Raw genomic sequence first — 19975 nt, forward strand, 5'->3', positions numbered from 1 at the left:
CCACTGAGTGTAGTGTAATAGTTTAAGTTGTAAATAAAATGATATGTAGGGGTAATGTGTTGTTTAGCTATTTTAAAATTAGAAAGTCCATACTTTCTAGAGACGAAAGAAATAGTTTATATTTTTCAGGAACAAAGGAAGTAATAGGTCTGCAAATTTAATCCGCGGGTTTCGCGTATACCCGACCCCGACCCAATACCCGACAGGTGTCGGGTACCCGAAACCTGAAATTATGGGTTCGGGTACGGGTTTGGATAAAAAATGTTAGAATTTTTCGGGTTTAGGGTACCCGAAACCCGTATTAGGGTACCCGACTAATACCCGATTAAACCAGATTAATTATGTATCTGTGATAAATATTTTTATTTAATATAGGGCCATAGGCCCGTAGGGCAAATCTAGGGTAAATTTATTTAATCTTTTTTATTTTTCAATTTATGGCAAAAATTTCTTTATTTTAAAATTAAGTATTGTCTGTCTATTTGACTATTTGTCTAAGGGTAAGTATTCCCTGACAACGTTGCCAAAAACTAGATGCACTATTTTGCTCACTACAACTACTTGCAAGTATAACAAAGTAGGAATAGTATAACTAAGGGTAAGCACACGGTTGTCGTACTCAGGGAATGCTATCATAGATTGACAATCTAATATTAGACATATATCACTATTTGGAAATACGGTGGTTTGGGTTATCACAAAATAAAACATAAAGAAGATAAAATCCAATGTAAGAATCTTGTATTCTCTAGTCTTCTCTAGAATCCAAGCTTCAAACTCCAAGTATGGTGGAAAGATGTACAACAATGGACATAAACTCTCAATTTATCTCTCTAGTATAGAATGCAGCCAAAGGTTACTTTGATGAAGGTTTAGGGGGTATATATAGCCTTCAAGTCGTGCTCCTCAATTTGGTATATCTTCTATCCCAACAAGGTAAGTCTTGGAGAGAAAAATAAGTTAAATAATGTGCTGCCCAACTCCAACGGGTTGCTAGACAGGTTCTAGCGGACCGCTACCAAGTCTGTGATCTCTCAGGACAACTTCGAACGGGTCGCTGGTCGTGTTCTTCTTCCAAACCCAAATTCTGAGGTGAACCGTTGCTTCTTCGCCGATCGATGAGCTCCGGCGACCGCTAGGTGAGGCCCAGTAGGCCGTTGGATGGCTCTTTCCTCCAGACTTCTGACTTTGACTATTTTATACCCCCTCCGTTCCACAGTAGTGAAGACATTTATTTCATGCACTGAGATTAAGAAAAAAATTTGTAATGTATTAAATAAAAAGATAATAAAGTAGAAGTGAGGAAAAAGTAGTGGGATTAAAGTAAGAGAGAGGAAAAAGTAAGAGTAAGAAATGTGTTAGTTTTACCAAAAAAGGAAATGACTCTACTACCATGGAATGCCCAAAATGGAAAAATAACTCTATTACTACGGAACAAATGGAGTATCTCTTAAGACTCTATTTTACACATTTCTCACAAAACACGTCAATACCAAAATATATAAAATATGCAATAAACAAACATGTAATGCAACTTCGACACTCAAAATGGATCAAATAATATCCTTAAAATAGTGCAAAATCCGAGCATATCATATATAAATCCTCTGTCGATTCCCCCTCACGAGATTGAACAAAATAAATGAAATCTTAGGGTTAGAGAAAAAGATGGATGAATTAGGATTAGAGAAGAGAGGTAGGAGCCTTGAAGGCTTCCCAACTTTTGAAGCTCCTAAATTGATAAATAATGAATTAGGTTATGAAGTATATATGAGCTTGGAAAATGTTTGGACATGGTAAATTTCGAGGCCTGCCATAAATAGAATAGATTTAGCTTCACAAGGTAATATTTTATTTCCTTCCTTAAATTTAGCCTAAAGTTCCCTTAGCTTTGACTACACAACGCAACGTTAATAGAATGATCATAACTTTATCTACATAACTCCAATTAAGACTTGCAAGAAACTTACGTGAGGATATTTCAAAGTAGAAAAAACAGAAGGTTTGCATTAAACATTGATTGGACTTCAAAAATGTCGGGAAGATCGGTTCGAACTAAGGCTGTTGCGCATCTCCATACATTCAACGTACCACTGACTCCATCTCAGCGACCAGCTGAGTTCTTTCATGATTCTTCATGGATAGCTCAGGGACCGCTGAATCTTCTACCGCGCCCGGTGATGCACTTTAGAGGCCGCTATTTGATGTCGGTGGACCGCTGATCCCTCGTTGGGTCAGGATTTTAGTGTTGACTATTTTGTACATTTTTCTATGTCTTTTTCGTTTCTCAACAAACACGTCAAAATACAAAAATGTACTCCCTCCTTCCATGAAAAGTATGAATATTTGAATGCGCACGGATTTTAATGTATAATAAGTAAAGTAAGAGAGATGTAGAGAAAAGACAGTGGACGTAGTGTTAGTGAAGAGTGAGGTCCATTATTATTAGTGTACTTAGAATTCCAAAATGAGAACGTTCATAGTGACGGAGTAAAAAAGAAAATAGTTCATACTTTTAACGGACGAATGAAGTGTAAAATATTCAATTTAAGAACATAATTTGCATGATTGACATTCAAAACGAGCCGTGCCGTGAACTTAGATATAGGGAGCGCGTCACACGCCCCCTACACGTGTAGACCGATCGGTAGTCCTCTAGTTACAAAAGTTCTTTTAGTCGATATCTAGTAGAAGTAGGCAACGCGCCACACGCGCCCCCCATACTTGGCCCGCTGGTAATGAGCGGTGACGCCCACTCGCTGGCCTACAAGTTGACTCCGTAAAATATTTGTTTTAATTTTTTCCAATTCGGAAAAATAAAAAAATTAATTAAATTTCTCCATTTCCGCTAATCCTCCGTCTTCAACGGTTGTGTTAGAGGCAGTCGACAACTATTGCTTATGGATTTGACATCAGTTTTCCGGGTCCGCGGACCAAACAATGAAATCAATGTCCATAGCTAATCCCCCATCTTCAATCAAGTTTTAGACGGTAAAACATCGTCGATAGTCTTCACGGCCAACAATTCACAATACAACATTGGTATTATCTCGTCGATAGTATCTATCCGAGGTGTCTGACGATCGTAAAGACGCTCAACATGCCGCACGACCCCAAACGGGTTATTTTTAGCAAAAGGCTGCTCGGAAAGATGTTGAAAGAGTGTTCTAGGTTTCACAAGCATGGTTCGCAATTATCAAAGCATCGAGATGTTCTTGGTTTGTGAAAAACCTCACTGACATCATATATGCGTGTATTGTCATGCACAACATGATAGTTGAAGACAGAGGTCTGGCTGCTGAAGATTGGTTCGACAATGAAACCCCCGGGCACTCCACTGAAAGCAGTCTGACACGTCGGGGTGTACAAGAATAAATAAATGACCGATTACCGCTCCAGGCAATGACGCGCGATTCCGTCATTCACACCCAACTCCAGAAAGATCTAATCGAACATATTTTGGACAAATTTTGGCAACCATTAGCCGATTTTTCATAAATCCTTCGATTTTAGTTTTATCAATTAAAATAAATTATGACTTTAGGGTTTAAATTATGTAATTTCGATTTTTTCAACAAAATACTCTCTCCGTCCCAGATAGTTTGTCTCATTTTTCCATTTCGGTCTGTTCCACATAGTTTGTCCCATTTCACTTTTTACCATTTTTGGTAGTGGACCTCATATTCCACTAACTCATTCCTATTCATATTTTATTATAAAACTAATATATAAAAGTAGGACCCACATTCCACTAACTTTTTCAACTCACTTTGCATTACATTTTTTAAAACTCGTATCCGGTCAAAGTGAGACAAACTATCTGGGACGGAGGGAGTATCTATTTTTATAATTTTAAAATAATATTTAATCTAAACTTAAATTAAATTTGTTGGAAAAAAAAAAATAAAATAAAATGGTGGAACCTTTAAAATAATATTAAGAGGTGGAACCTTTAAATTTGTTGAATTTTGATGAAGAGATAGAATAGGGTTGTTGTCTCTTTGTCTCTTGAATCTATAACTGGTATGGGATTAAAAGGAAAAGATGGATAAGATAGGTTTGATGATGGCTTTAAAACACAACGACGGCCTCTCTTTTCCCGAAGTTCTCTTTCTAGGATTTTGCAACTGTACACTTTTCTTATTTTCAAAGTTGATCAACAATAATGTTTTTTCCATATTTCTCTCATTTCCCCTCTAATATTCTATGATTTATGTGGAGATGAAGTTCCGTACGTGGGGTCGGGAGGCAGAGCAGCGTGGGTCGACTGGCCGTATGGACCTTCCCAACTGCACTCACCGACCGGCTGCGGGGTCGGCCAACCCCACTCAATCCCGCCTGGATCCGGCATTGTTATAACAAGAAAATTGATCAAATCACTATACTTTAAATTCATATATATAATATTTATATAAATAAAATTTTATCTATAATGTTTATATGATTAAAATATACATGCAACCTAATGTAGTTAGAACAAATTAGAATGTCGTGATGTCACTTAAGAACCGATATATCCATAATTGACGTATACTAGGAAATATACTACTCCATCCGTCCTAGTTCAAGTAATTGAATTTTTTTATTGCCGTTGTTTTGTGAAGATGATAATGCATAGTTAAAATGAAGAAAAAGTAAAGTAAGAGAGAATAATATAGAAGAGAGTCGTATTCACATTATTCTCTTACTTCTTTATTTTTCTCTCAACTTTAATTATTTATTTTCCCTTAACACGAGCCGAAAAACAGTCAATCACTTGAGATGGAACAGAGGGGTATTAAACAACTAAGAAATTTTATGAGTTTTACATTCAAGGTTCAAGTCGGTGGAAAATTTAAAAATTTGGCTAATATTGGTGATATTAGTGACCAATTAAAAGGAAGATTTCGGTTTTCTTAATTTCGGACAACTAAATTACTAAATCAACTTATTCCAAGAAGTTTTTTTTACACACACATACATCGGAGTTCGTGATACATTTGGCAAGCTAACTAGCCCTTCCCAACCCTCGTGGCTCGTGAACTAGCCTCCCTCCAGCCGGATTCGGTCTCGTGAACTAGCCTTGGTCAGGCTCGTAGACCAGCCACCCTCCGACGGGTTCGGCCCGTAGACCAGCACTGTCCCGGACGGGTCAAGGCTCATCAGCTTGCCAAGTCCCAAGGCATAGGATTAGAAGTGTAACGCAATATAAATATTGCACGCACATGCATGCATATACTCATGATATGTCATTACATACATATTCTGTATAGCTGTATATGTAAATATGTGGCGCAACTTGATGTGGTTTTTGACATGATTGTAGGTAGTAGTGTTGCCCACGGTTCGGAACCGGACGGTTCCGGTTCGGAACCGCCGGTTCCGGTTTGGTCGAAGGCGGAACCGGAACCGGACCGAGAGGCTATTTCACGGTTCCGGTTCCGGTTCCGGTTCAAAAACCGGCGCGGTTCCGGTTCCGGTTTGGAACCGCCGGTTTTTCCGGCGGTTTAGGCGGTTCCGGTTCGGAACCGGCGGTTTCGCGGTTTGAATTTTTTTTTTTTTTTTTTAATTTGAAATTTGGATTTATACAACAATTTGGAACAAGAGTACAAGACAATGTATAATTCAAATAGAAATACGACGAATAAGGAGAAAATGATATCAATTTTATTGAGTTTGAGTTGTAACGGACAACGATACATTACAATTTACAATACATATACATCTACAACTACAAGTATACAACATACAACAATGTAATATAATTTACAAGTGTCGTCGGACTCGGGAACGTAAATAAAAAAAAAAACATGAAATGGGGAGGAAAAAATTGAAAAGGGCTTGAGCTCAACTTAAACTTTCAAAGTTAAACTTTTCAAATTTAAGTTGAGTTGCCTACGTATCCACAATTTTATTGAGGAATCAAAGCCCACGTAGTTCTCCGGATGAAGACATATTGCTATGTAGAAATGTAGAAATATGGAATAATATATATTTTTTTATTTTAGCAATTGAGAAAGAAAGACAACTTATAGAACTATGGGAACAAGTATAAGTGTATAACAATGCGTAATAAGAGTAGCACTTGCGTAATTAAATGGAAGCACAATAGCACAAATGAGAAATTGGAGACAAAGAGAGGGAATTGAGAGATTGAAGAGAGAAACTCTTATGGAAGAATTCGAATTTGAAAAAAAAAAATTTGAATTTTCGGAAAACCGGCGGTTTTGGCGGAAAACCGCCGGAACCGCCGGTTTCCGGGCAAAACCGCCGGTTTTCACGGTTAACCGCCGGTTAACCGCCAAAAAACCGCCGAAACCGGCCGGTTTTGCAGCTGAAAAGCTGCCGCCGTCGGCCCCATCCCGATGCCTTGATATACGCGCCCGAACCGGTGGTTCCGCTGGTTAACCGCCGGTTCCGAACCGTCCCGAACCGCCGGTTCGGTGACGGTTCCGGTTCGGAATATCTTGAACCTGAACCGGACCGCGACCCGAATTGCGACGGTTCCGGTTCGGGAAAATTGTCACGGTTCCGGTTCGGAACCGGAACCGCCGATTCCGGTTCGGCGGTTAACCGCCGGAACCGGAACCGGTGGGCATCTCTAGTAGGTAGTGGTGAAGAAATGATAGCTATCGCTGATGGATAGATAGTGAAAGGGTATTGCTATCTCAAACTAGAGGGCCTCAAGAATTAATGAGGCACACGTGCATGGCTTCTTCATAGATTCTTGAGGGCTACGTCAATTTCATGCATCTTTTAACACTCAATCTGTCCACCAAAAAATAGATAATATTTGAATCAGTACATATTCTAATGTACAATTGGTAAAGTAAGACTCCGTCCATAATAAAAAATAGATAACATTTGAATCAGCACAGATTTTAATGTACAATTGGTAAATTAAAAGAGATGGAAAAAAAAGTGATTGAAGTATTGTTAGTGATGAATGTGACATGCCTCGTTAGAGAGAGAAAAGTTCGTTAAATAGAACTGGTCTATTTTTAAGGAACATCCCAAAATGGCAAATATGATCTATTTTTAAGGTACGGAGAGAGTGTTATTTTTATATGCTCTTCCATCAATGGTCTTTATCTTAAGTAGGCCAAACATGTGGTTGTTCCCATTGGGTCTTTCCGATTTATGTTAGAATTCATGGTGTATACTCATTTCTGTCCTGTCAATACTTGGATGGAATAGCCTAATCGATGAGCAGTGTGATCGATTCATTTATTTATATTTTCTAAATTGTCAATACTCACAATCTTTTAAATTACAAGATCAATGAGGTTATATATTGAATGCTTTAGATCAGTACCTAGGCCTCCAGGAACTCGAATGCATCACTCATCCAAAATTCATCTGTCTTAAATGCATTCGTGCGGTTCTCCACAACAATTTTTTTGTGTACTCCCTCGGTCCCAAGGTAGGTGGAACATTTCTTTTAGGCACGAGATTTAAAAAATTTATTTGTTAAAAGTTAAAGTAAAGAGAGGACAGTAAGAGGGGAATAAAGTAAGAGAAATGAAGAGAGAGTAAAGTACGAGAGGGAATAACGTTTTTACCAAAAAATGAAATGATTCAACTATCTTGGGAAAAATAAAAAAGAAATATGACTCAACTACCTTGAGACGGAACGAGTTTAAGATAAGATTATAAATATAGGGGCGCGTTAAATTGAAACCACTCTCTTATACTCCCATCATATAGTGTGAGAAGTTTCTTTTGGGCACAATATTTAATAAAATTATATTTATTGAGTTAAGTGGAGACAATAAAGTATGAGAGAAGAAAAGGTCGGATCGGAGAGATAAAGAAAAAATAAGTAAGAAAGATAAAATTGTTGCTTATTGCTAAAAAAAATTAACACTTATGGTGGGACAACCCAAAATCATTTGATGTACATTTTCAACACTCAAACAAAATCTACCAACAATTTATTTGAACTAACACCACACTTATCATACTTCCTTCATCCCATTTTAAGTGAACTATTTTGATTTTTGAGATTTCTCATACTAAATGACACATTTCTAAAAACAGAAACATCACTTCTCTATTTTTCCCACTCTCTTACTTTTGTGTTTCCATTCACAAAACAACATTATATAAAATCTCGTGCCGAAATAGAAATGGTCCACTTAGAGTGGAACGGAGGGAGTATATCATTGAAGCGAGTTATTTTATCTTACTTAAGTTTATAAATGCTGAAATATACAGCGAATTCGAAGGGTCAACATTCATATTTGTTGGCAAATAATAACTAGGTTGAGCATGTGGCTCAAGTCTTGCTTAATTATAACTATTCGTGTCTTTCAATTAAGTGCTACTATTCCGTACAAGAGAACATTATTGGCTTATTATCTCGTCATCTAAAGAAATTAAAAGGTATTAATTCCATTCTAATATTCAAGACTAGGATAAAATTATTGACTCATTTAGAGATAAGATAGATGTCTAACTCAAACATATTAAACTAATTGTGTGATCAAATTATTTTATTTTGCTGTAAACCCACGTTCTTGTGGCATAAATGATCGCTACGTTTATCAATATAATTTAAGAAGTTAAAAAATATATAAATCGGCAACGCCTTAATTGAACGCATCTTATTTTTGTAGAATTAATATACGTGGATGTTGTATTGTCACATGGAAGGTTACAAATGTGAGGTTAAGATTGCATAAAAAAGTCATGAAAATATAATGGTATGTATTATAGGGAACTGATCAATTGTTAACTCACTCTCAAGTTGCTAACTACAACTAATTTAAGATTATAGGATTTTAGAAATCTAGTAGTCTAAAATTTGCCATGTGTAATTTTCGTTTTTATTAATTAAATCGGAATAGATAAAAAAAAACTACTAAATTAGGGTTTTGGATGAAAATGTGAATAAAGTGTTTTGAAAATATCAACACAATGCTTTGAGAATGTCAACACAATGCTTTGAGAATGTCAACACATTGCTTATGTCAACACAATGCTTTAAGAATGACATTCTACATGTATTATATTGACATATTTTATATACTATGTTGACATTTGTTACTGTACAAAAAAATTGAAAATTTTCAAAAAAAAATTCAAATTTTGACATCGGGACATATCCAAGTGAGATCTCGATAGAATCCTTATGAAATTATCTTTAATTGATATATGTTTGTGCGAAAAAATAATTTAAAGTTATGTGATATTCTTCAAAAGTTAGTTACAACTAATTTATTGTAAACTGACTTTAATATTCTGTCCAAAGCCTTTGTCCCAGCGGCAATGAGCTTAGACATTATTGTATGAGGTGCCGAGTTCGAGCCATCTTGACATCAGATGCAATTTTCTCCTTTCTATAGTATATATGAGTTTATTTGTAATTTCCTTGACATCAGATGCAATTTCCTCCTTTCTATAGTATATATGAGTTTATTTGTAATTTCCTTGACATCAGATGCAATTTCCTCATTTCTATAGTATATGAGTTTATTTGTAATTTCCTCCTTCATATAGGAGTTAATTTTAAAAAAAAACTAACTTTAATATTCTTATTGACGTTTTTTGTTGATCGTATTGACATTTCGGAGCTCATGATCTAGGCCTTGATTTGAATATCTAAGAGCTATTATTTAATTGTAGTTAGCAATTAAGTATTGAGTTAGCAATATAACACTCATCATGTATTATATATGCATAGTATATGAGTTTATTTGTAATTTCCTCCTTCATATATGAGTCAATTTAAAAAAAAAACTGACTTTAATATTCTTATTGACGTTTTTTGTTGATTGTATTGACATTTCATGGCTCATGATCTAGGCCTTGATTTGAATATCTAAGAGCTATTATTTAATTGTAGTTAGCAATTAAGTATTGAGTTAGCAATATAACACTCATCATGTATTATATATGCTGGGACGTAATCAAATGCAAACTCTATATATTATACAAATTCCAAATTATGATCTGAATCGTTAGATTTCAAGATTTAACGTCAACATATTATAAATAACGTAATATGGTCAACTAATTGATGTTGTGTTAACATTATTTGTCATCGTTGATATTAGTTTGAAGTTTGTAAAAAATAAAAATGAAGCATCCAACGCCGTAACGTCAACTTATCTTAAATTAGGGTTTTGACATGTGCCCGCATGTGCTGTCTTTCTCTCATTGGCCCACCACAATCCCCTTCTTTCTCCTCATAAATTGGCTTTATTACTACTTTCTTTTCTCCTCTCTTGCCCCTCTTTCCCAACTTACCTTTTGTTGAAGTTATTCGTTGGATCCCAACAAATATTTCAACTAGTTTTTTTCCACATTTTTTCTATCTGAACTCATGCCTGGATCTCTGCTTCTATACAGTTCACACGATGAAAGCAAGTTATGTACCTATTTATACTAGATAATAGCACTAATTTTGATATGTAGCTGACTATAGATATAAGTCACTCATCCTGATAAAAGATTTTATTTGGGTGGAGGATTATTCAAAAATATATAGATGAGACAGATTCTCACCAAGTTGATATGGGACAAGAATGAAGTTATTCCTACACTCCCTTGTACGTGTGGCACATCGTACTTTCACACACAAACAAAGAGGTCCGCATCGACCTGAGTATGCTCTTATACCATGTAGAAATAGGTCACTCATCACCTTAAATGACCTTATCAGAGAGCGTAATATCCAAGAATATGTAGATGAGACAGTATCATTACTAAGTCAGGCGTGGGACAAAGAAGGATGATTTTCCTTTTTAATTTTGATTTTAATTTTTAATTTTGGTTAATTTTATAGGTCATGTCTTCATGCAGGGTCTCTCATTTAATTTCTCATATCATAATATAGTAAATTAATTCTTCTTAATTATTCATAACCATAAAGTTTTAATTGACAGATCATCACTGAAAAGCGAATTCCTGGAAAAATGGAGAAAGGGGCTCCAAATAGGAAGAAATGATTCAACCATTATAGAGAGAAAAGACACCATCAAATTATCAGCAGATGTGGCCATCGCCGCAACCAGAAACGCCGCCACCCGCTGGCGCCGGGCGCTGCTGTGCGACGTCGTTTCCAAAAACCCGACCAACAAGCATGTCGTCGAGCAAATTTTAGGTCATAAATTGAAAAGCACTAGGCTGATCACCGCATGCAGCCGGAGAATTTTAAGACGGTGCTTCGGAAGCTTGTACCGGGCGGAGAAGAAATGGATGGGGTTTTGCTGCTTCAAGAAACGCTCGATTATATTGTCTTGCTACGAGCTCAGGTGGATGTCATGCGACGTCTTGCTTCCATCGCCTGATCATTTATCTGTTTATGCATTAAAACTCGTGCTGAACCCCAACGTTCTGTATGTCTACATCTCTTAGTTTTTATCATTTTTATTTTTGGATGTAAATATTGTGTGTGAGTGTGTTTGTATGTATAGACGAAGCCATGAAAGAGTATTCATGCCAATAACAATATTCATTAAATTTTGATATTTATGGGTAGGGGTTTTATTTCATTTCATGAAATGTTACAACATTTCAAAAAAATTGTTTTGAATTTTACTGCATTTGATTTGAAGTACATGCAAGTGTCTGTGGGATATAGATATCAAATGACCAAAAATGCATTTGGGCTGCCGTAAGAAATTTGCATATGTTTGGATGAATAAATTTGTAATTTGTATCCATCTATATCGATCTTATATAATGTTTTTCAATTAATAGTGTTATACTATGATTTTTTTGTTTTTGTTTTTGTTTTTGTTTTTTTATAGTGTTATACTATGATATCTTAGTTCAATTGCTCCATATAATAAGGAAAAAAAAAATATGTATGTGCGTTTTCGAATTTGCCATTGTGAAAATGACAATTATCATATTCCAACATATAGAAAAAAAATATGTATGTGCGTTTTCGAATTTGCGATTGTGCAAATGTTGTAATATTCCCACATATTGTATATAATGAAATATGTTGCAATGCAATTAGGATGTAATTAAAGGAAAAATTCTATTTTTGGTAATGCATGTTAATGGAATTTCATTTTAATGAAGCTCTTTAGTTGAATTTCGACTCAGGGAGTGACGCATAACAGTTATGCGTCGTTAATAGAGAGATGCATAAGAATTATGCGTCTTTATTTAGTGACGCATAAGCATTGTGTGTCTTTCCCTAGCGACGCAGAACACTTATGCGTCTTTCACTAGCGACGCATAACGCTTATGCGTCTTTCACTAGCGACGCATAACGCTTATGCGTCTTCCATCGCGTTTTAAAAACAGGCAGAAGCATCTCAGAAACAAACAGAGCAGAAGCAGCGAAGCGAACCAAGTGACGAAACCCTAGCAATTTCCGACGAATCCCAGCAATTTCCGCCGAATTTCCACCATTTTGCAACCATATTCCGGTAATTGTTCTTCAATTTGGCTACATACATCATTTATTGCTTGATTTGTGCATGTTTTCCGTAATTTAGCAAAATTAGGGTTTATGATGAAATTGATGGATTTTTGGTCAATTTTTGTTGTTTTGTTGCCTATAATTAGGGATTATGATGAAATTAGGGGTTATGATGAAATTGATAGAATTTTTGGTCGATTTTCCGTAATTTGTGTATTTCATATGCATATAATTTAGCAAAATTAGGGTTTATGATGAAATTGATGGATTTGTTGGTCGATTTTCCGTAATTTGTGTATTTCATATGCAAATAATTAAATCGGTAGAAGCAGTTGATTAAGTTTTTGTAATTGCGTCCCTTTTGTTGCCTAATTTGAATCTTGATTATGTCTCCAAATTGGAATATAGCTTGCCCTTGTCAATTGAAGTTGCAATTTAGTTAGATTGTTGAGTTTTTATGATAAAAATTGAATCTTGGGTGAATGTTTTGAAGTAGATGGCATCTGCAAGTTCCGAACAACAGTTATGTTATGGACCTGAGGATCCATCATTACTATTTCATCAAAACGAACACATTTCAGCCTCATTGTTGGCAAATGGCACAACAAATGTGTTGAGAGTTCGTAGGACGGAGAGTAAGGTTTGGGCAGTGCCAATACATGAAAATGTGATGTATTGGCTTGATGTATGGGGGTTCAGAGGCGTGGTTGAATGTGGGAGGCCGATGAGGATGGACAATGAGCTTATAACTGCCTTGATCGAGCGCTGGAGGCCTAAGACACATTGTTTCCACCTACCAGTTGGAGAAGTTACCGTAACCTTACAGGATGTGCAAAGCCTGTGGGGTTTGAGAGCAGACGGTCGTGTTTTCACTGGCCGTGACTACCCTATTGGATATGAAGATTGGCCCAGCAAGTGTCGAGATTTGTTGGGATGGATACCAGACGCAGAAACAGAAACGAAGCAGGGTGGTTTGTTGATGACATCTCTAATCCACCAAGCGACGATACCTTTGGTGATGGGCTGCATGAGTATGCATACATCCAAAGACCACGTATACATGCTCTGATCTTATTAGGGGGGCTTATTATACCGGACACCACAGGGTGCAAGGTCCCCTTTATGTGGTTAAATGCCTTTGACGATCCGGAAGAAATGGCTAATATCAGTTGGGGTAGTGCTACTTTAGCATTTCTGTATCATTATCTGTGCGAGGCTTCTGTAGGTAGACAGAAAAGAGATGTGGGTGGACCTATGGTTTTTTTGCAGCTGTGGGCGTGGGAAAGAATGCCTACATTGAGGCCAGCCTTCTTGATATCGCCTATGCACACGCCGTATACCCCGTGTGGAGCCAAGTAATGTTTTTTTTACATTAACTCACTTAATTATGTATTATTTTGGTAACTTTTGACATTAATTTTATGTTTAGGTGGCACGGAGTTACTGAAATTGGGAATGCTCCCGACATTCAGTAGCTCATTATCGTGATCAATTATCACTGATTCGTCCCGGCCAGGTGAAATTTATTTTTGTTGTCTTAGTTAATGAATTTACTATTGTATGAAATTAATTGTGATTTATTTATATTATGTTTTTGTAGTTTCTGTGGACACCGTATGGAGATTGTATCCTGCCTGATTACTGCATTGATTCGACTGCATCCTTCTTGTGCGATACTTATTTGGTGTGCTGGTCATTTGTCGAGGCACACGAGGCTGGACGTGTTTGCCGATAATCTAACCGCTACCAGCGTATTCCTCAGTACTGTGATAGGATGCTACATAATGCAGGACATTTGAGTAAAAGTCACCGCCGTGGGAGGAAGGGCGCTGATTGGGCTAAGGTACATAAGTTCTTAATTGATGAATGAGACTTGAGACACGACAGGTTCCAATCAACTTTTGACCATGCCACGGCGACCATGGATGGTCGCATTAATCCGAGCTATATGGCGTGGTACAATAGGATCACAGTGTCGTACCTAGTTCAACCTGTGACACAGTCAACTGTTGGGATGAACGAGTCAGCCTGTTATATGAAGAAAATGGTATGTTATGTTTTTTGTATATAAAAATGTATTTAGTTTGAAGTTTGTATAGATTGATTGTAATGATTTTGTATTTGTGTTATATAGGTTGAGACCCTTCAGGGGATATGGCATTTGACCTCTGAACATGACACAGACCCTCGGTTACGGCAGATTCGGGAAATGGCTGCTAAGACCCTTCGTACGATAAACCATACTAATGTGATGGAGTATCCAACTTTGCAACGGCGAAATGTGGTCATTCCTCCACGCCCACCAACTTTTCTTCGTCATGGACTGCCGGGTGTCCGGACGGGTGGGCACGGGATTACACGACAGCATAGGTTGTCGCAGCAGCCGCCGCCGCAACCTGAGTATGCGGTACATGAGCCCTTGAATCCGGAGTACAATCCCTCAGGATGGTCTCAATTGAGTGGTGCAAGCCACGAGCCCTCGCAACGGGGAACACGAGCATCATCTGATTCATTCTTTGGCGGTGGGTCTGATTGGGATGCAGCTCTACCTGGACGTGATCCATACTTTCAGAATTATCAATTTGTGGATCCCATGGGGGTAGAAGAGGGTCAGGAAGAAGAGGGCAGGGAAGAAGGGGGCGGGGAAGACGAGGGCGGGGAAGAAGATGATGAAGTTATATTTCGACCACCGACCGAGGGATCCTCACGACCAACTGTGAAGAGTTCATCAAGTAAGATTGGGAAGGCTATGCACAGTGTACTAAGGGGATTTTCAACAAGGAAGAACAAAGGGAAAGCTCCAACAAAGTTCACGCCTTCGGGGAAATAGGTTTTGGAGAAATGTTGGTATTTGTTTATATTGACTAAGGTTTTGGTCATATGTTGATATTTGAACATTGTTGATGGGTGAAACAAGTTTTGGGCATATGTTGGTTTTTGTTTATATTGACACATGTTTTGGTCACATATTTAAGGTGAAACAATATTCATCAGACATAACACCCGTCTACAAAAGTCAATAAAAATCATAATAAACATCATAATAACTGTCGACAACATCTCACAAATGTTGATACATAAACATAGTAACTATCAAATAAGATCAATCAAATAAGCCTCAAACACAAATATCAACAACATTCATCCTCGACGCCATGCCCTCTCTTATCAGCAGTTCCTGCAATTCAACATAAATTTCAATACAAAACATAACAGATCTCCAATTCACAAATCAATCGCAAATATATACCACGAATTTACTGAACAGCACCGGCTGAGCAATTTCTTTGGTCATGCCCCTCAATCCCGCAATTTCTGCAACGGCGGGAAGCTCTCGGTTCATCTTCCTCGCAGACATCTATTTGATTAAGTATCCTCCTTCTTCTAAACTCGGCCACGCGTTCTAGGAATCAACTGCTGAGGGGTGATGCGCAATTTCCATGAAGGTTCAACCCAATAATCTTCGTGTCTTGGTGCATCAAATGAAATTTGACCATAGTACTGTGATCTCCATGTACCTAGGTATTAGCTCTCATCTAGGAGGTCAATCATAACATGACCTCTGTCTCTAGCAACCGCACAAGCATGCGAACAAGGAATTCTCCACATTTGCCACTTACCACAACTGCAACTCGAATCCAAATACTTGACTATTTGAACATTGTTTCCCTTTGACACTCCTTTTTCTATTCTTCCTCGAGTTTGGACATGGTACTTCCCTGTATCCCGGTCAATGACAGTAATGTAATGTTTTCGCCCCTTTGAGTCATTCTTAGCAAGTCTGTCCCTCGCCCATGGGGTTAACTCACATTCGGTGTGTTTTATTGTTGTCTTCTTCTGCACCTACCATTGTACCATCCTCCAAAATGTCAAATCAACCAACGCTCTAATAGGAAACTCTCTCACACCCCTCAACACGTAGTTGTAGCACTCCGACATGTTTGTTGTGGCCACCCCCCACCTAAGTCCACCATCGTAGCACAGTGACCAACATTCTTTTGTAATCCTATTGAGCATTCGAACCGCACCACTGTTGACATCATATAGTGACCGACCACTTCTGCCAAATTTATGTTCCTAAGTACTGACCCACAACTTCCATATAATGGCCTTCACATTGGGACCCTTGTGCTTCTTCAACACATTTGCCCTCACATGGAGCAAACAAAATTTGTGGTGTATCTGCGGTACCCTTGTCATGATTTCAGACTCCATTGCATTCAAGATTCCTTTTTGCCTATCTGATATAATGCACACCTCCCTCTCGTATTTCACCACATGAGTTCTGACATGATCCAAAAACCACGACCAACTGTCGTTGGTTTCTTCATCCACCACAGCATATGCAATAGGCAAGCATGTCTTGTTAGCATCAAAACCACAAGCAACAAGCAACTTACCTTTAAATCTTCCTCGGAGGTGAGTCCCGTCCACTGTTAACACCGGTGCGGCCTTCTGGAACGCATGTATTGCAGGCCCAAATGCCCAGAAAACATAGTTGAACACCATTGTACGCCTCTTACTCAACAGCTCGTTGTGCTTCCACTCAACAATTGTGCCCAGATTCTGTGACTGGAGTTCAAACATGTAGCTTGGCAACTGCCTAAATGATTCCTCACATCCACCGTATACAAACTCTATAGCCTTTCTCTTTGCATACCATGCCTTCTTATAACTGATTAACACACCAAATCTGTCTTGAACATCAACTATTATTGAGAAGACCTTGAAATCGGCACATTGTCGCACATGATGTCGAATCAACAGAGCAATCATTGCCGATGAAAAGTTAGCATGATCTCTGTTAGCACGATGGCCTACACAAGTATGTCGATCCTTCCACTTCCTAACTTCCCACATATCGTCATGCGACCTTTGTGTAACAGAAACCTCCCACTTACATTCCCTCGCCTTTTCAGCGTCGGTGGTGCTGATGATGCCTGCCCCTGTTACTGTCGTTCCTGCTGGAAATTTGCATACGGCATGCCACCTTCTTAATTTGCTCTCGACGGCCTTAAACTGTTTTTCATTCCACAAACTCCACATAGTTATAGCAGTCTTCACATGCAGCTTGGAATCAAATTTTGTTCCCAACACAATCCGATGCGGCTCATTCTCATCCCAATACAAAAGGCTGTGTTCATTACCACCAACACGATCAGATACTCCAGACGGACGACTTGGTAATTCACGAAAGAATCTAAACCCCTAGGATTGTACTCCGGATGTGATTGTTCACCTTGCATAACAGGTTTACATGCTACTATCTCATCATCAGAACTACCATCAACATCATCAGCACCATCACCATCACTGAGATCGGGGTCTGGCTCTGTCTCAGATAGTGGCCTTGGCTCACCAAGATCATCTGCAACATCTACCTCATCATTCAATCCAACACCAACATCATCAACATCTACAACATCTCTCTGCTCATTCATACTACGATCAAAGCTCATATGCTCCACCCTCGCAGATGATCCAATACCACAATCAAAGCTCATTTGTTCAACCCTCGCAGATGATCCAATACCATAATCAACAACTGGTGGGATTTCTGAACTCCTCATAGGTGAATACTCAACAAATAATTCAATACACCCACTTGAATTTTGAGCATTGTTGAACATAAACATCACACTTTCATCATTGCAAATCACAGAACATGTATAACTCATACCGGAAGCAAAGACTATACATTGTCTCCATAATAATTCAATTGTGTGTTGGTTCATATCTATTCTCATCGCATCACAGATCATTGCTACCAATTCAGAATAGGAAACACATGAATTTAATATGATGGAGCTCCTCGCACGAGGTGATTCATAACCAATACCCATATGTGGTAGTTGAACTACTCTACCACCCCAATACAAACTCACAAATACTTGCATTATTTCTGCATAAAAAACATTTAAAACAACAACAATTATGGACATTTTTCCTACAAGCCCTAATTTTATAAATTGGGTAAAACTAACAAATGAAAGCAAAATAAACATGAATAATGATGAATGTAGCTAAATTGATGAACAAATTACCGGATCTTATGGAGATAACACCGGAAATCGCCGGACCCGAGAGAGGAAATGAAATTATATTCTGTGCGCTGCTTCTGCCCGCTGTGTGTTAAAAGCTGACTGAAAGACGCATAAGGGTTATGCGTCATTAGGGTAAGACGCATAACCATTATGCGTCTTTGAACGACACATAACCCTTGTGCGTCATTAACGAAAGACGCATAAGGGTTGTGCGTTTCATTAATAACGACGCATAACTCTTTTGCGTCACTCCTCCATTCTGAATAAATCTAATCTCATTCATTAAAATGGAATTCAATTAGTGGACTAGAACAATAATAGAAAGACCTCTGTAATTAGATTCCTTGTAATGTCAACTGTCATATAGGTTGCAACTGCTATACTTAAGAAATACTAGCTTCCTTCGTTTCGCGGTAATGGAGACGTTTCTATTCTGTCCGTGATATAAGAAAAATTGTGTTAAGTGAGTTAAGTAAATGAAAAATAAAGGAGCAAATGAAAAAGGCAGCTAGAGAGATGAAGAGAATATAAAGCACGAGAGAGTAATGTAAGTGAGAAGAAATGTGTTGACTTTTACTAAAAATGAAAATGACTCTACTATTATAGAACATACTAAAATAAAAATATAACTCCACTAATGTGGAACAGAAAGAGTAATTATTTTCTGATACATTTTCTTTCGGTACATAGCAAAAAGATTTACTTCATTTGTTAGTGAGAGACCACAACACTGTTGTTAGTCTTTTTAGGTAAGAAAGCATTTGGGCTGACCCTGCAATTCATCATCGACAAGTAAGACCACCGATTGAGTCGCATATATATTGTGATCATCATGTCAAACTACTCGGTCTACAATGCAAAAGACTTAAACTTGTTTATTTTTAGATTTTAAATGTTATAAAACACGTCATAAATGAATAAACAAAGTACAATGTAACAAAATATTCCTTGTCATGAATTGGTAAAAAGAGATGAAAAGTTTAAAATATAGTACTATACAAGTAATCTCGAACTTTAACATTGCTATAAAAATAAGTGGACAGGACCAAGAGCCCACTAGAATTAGTCCGTAGCTTTCGACAATCACAAACAATCTAGCCCAACATGAATCACGACACTGCTGAATTCAAACATTTGCATTAAAGCTTTAGCCAACAGAGTTATCTAATTGTAGTCAAACCAATTTTTGTATCGAAAGTCTCCAAGTTGGTGTCTGGACGTAATATATATAGCCATATACCTACGTGATTGAATAATATAGATCAATACATTATGGTGGTGTTCGGTTTGCAAGACTAAATAGTACCAAGATATAATCCAGGATAAACCATGACTCAATCTTAGACTAAATAAAGATGTTTGGTTGGAATGTCAATTTTAATCCTCCTTAAAGCATGTTTGGTTTGAAATATTATATAGTGCCAAGATAATGTATATTTACTATGATACCCTTCTAATACTTCTCCCACTTATTGAGTCTAATATTTTACGTTCCTGTATGAATTTGCTCCAAATAAGCAAAAATATGTTAAATTCCATTTTCAAGTAATGAAATGGCAAGGACGTTATT

Source organism: Salvia splendens, chromosome 4 (genome assembly GCF_004379255.2).
Source record: "Salvia splendens isolate huo1 chromosome 4, SspV2, whole genome shotgun sequence".
Lineage (NCBI taxonomy): Eukaryota > Viridiplantae > Streptophyta > Magnoliopsida > Lamiales > Lamiaceae > Salvia > Salvia splendens.